Source organism: Porites lutea, chromosome 3, assembly GCF_958299795.1.
Source record: "Porites lutea chromosome 3, jaPorLute2.1, whole genome shotgun sequence".
In the NCBI taxonomy this organism is placed as follows: Eukaryota; Metazoa; Cnidaria; class Anthozoa; order Scleractinia; family Poritidae; genus Porites; species Porites lutea.
In genome coordinates this window covers 6,500,524-6,501,747 of record NC_133203.1, presented here as the reverse complement: position 1 = coordinate 6,501,747, position 1,224 = coordinate 6,500,524, and the positions used below count along the sequence as shown (strand labels likewise).

Sequence of the window (1,224 nt, the reverse complement as noted above, 5' to 3'; positions counted from 1 at the left end):
CTTTAAAAAATGGACATTTAATGGAGAAAGAATAAACAGTCATAAAGAGGGCTCTTCAAAAACCTTTCAGGTAACTAAACACAAACTACTGGTGAGTGGTAAGTGGTTATGGTAAGTATTTTGAGCCTGGGGGGAGGGGGTGGTGCTTCCAAATATGGGGTATAAGCCTCCCCATAGGGTATGGTTTTTAAGGGTCAGGATCCTTAAATCGGGTATCATTTTTGATCGCCTGGTTAGCTAGGTTGTGAGTTCAAACCCTGGCGAGACCAGAGAAATTGCTGCTTTTGTAATGACATCTGCAAACGGTTAGACTTTCTAGTCTTCTCGGGTAAGAAAGAAAAACTGTAGGACCCGTCTCACAGCACTTTCACTAATCTGGTTCTTGTGGGACGTAAAAGAACCCAGATGACAATAAAATTAAGCTTGTAGTGCTGCCATATAGTATGAGAAATAGTAGCTAAGCATTTGTTTTCCCTTGTATGGGTTGTCATTTTTCGAGTCTGGGCCTCAAATAGGGTAGCGTCAGGGTTTAGGACCCTGGACGACACACACCTATCCGAAACTTATGGGAGTACTACTCACCTTTCACGCCCGGGGTGTTATGAGTCAAGACCAAAGCCCGGACCATAGGCACATGATTTTGTCAAGCAAACTGCATTTAGTTGGACAATATGCATTCGTTTGGCCTTTTCCTTTGCTAGTTATGTGTAATTTTAATTCTCTTACCTTAACCTCGCACGTACACCCAGGTAGGTAGTTGTCTCTCTGGAACTATTAAAGCTGAACATGAACACATGCCGACTGGAAAACAAATTTTGAGAATGCTGCGTCGTTCCTCCACCCGCTTGAAACTTTTGAAGTTTCATACTCTTTCGCGGTCCTAAATGCACCTTTTTCAATTGTATGTTCCGCTTTTAATGGGTAGACTTGGGTCCGGAATAAAGTTCTTTAAAAGTTTGAAACTTTTGCCAATCTTCGTTCAGCGATCCACCATGTTGGCCGCGAGTTATAGGAGCCTGGGAGAGAGCATTATGATAGATAGCCCCCAGACTTCCCGGTCAGAGCAGGCCACGCTCGGCACAATGATTTCACATTGCGAAAATCGGTTACAAACAAAAATTTGCTTGCCTGAGGCTAAAAAAGAGTCATTTACACACGAGTAAAATGGCTCGTGTATCCACAACGTAAGCTATGCTTCTTTTGTTCGTTTTCTTCGTCCAAGGA

At 43.1% G+C, this 1,224-nt stretch overlaps 1 protein-coding gene across 1 annotated transcript in view; it reads right to left on the bottom strand.

The window, feature by feature from the left end:
• The window catches only part of LOC140930305 (uncharacterized), a 280,280-nt gene extending 279,287 nt beyond the window's left edge, over window positions 1–993 (bottom strand). Inside the window, exon 1 of the mRNA XM_073379983.1 lies at window positions 727–993. The gene's annotated coding sequence lies outside the window, so the exon portion shown is untranslated. The remainder of the gene's footprint in view (window positions 1–726) is intronic.
• Between the last annotated feature and the right edge of the window lie 231 nt (window positions 994–1,224).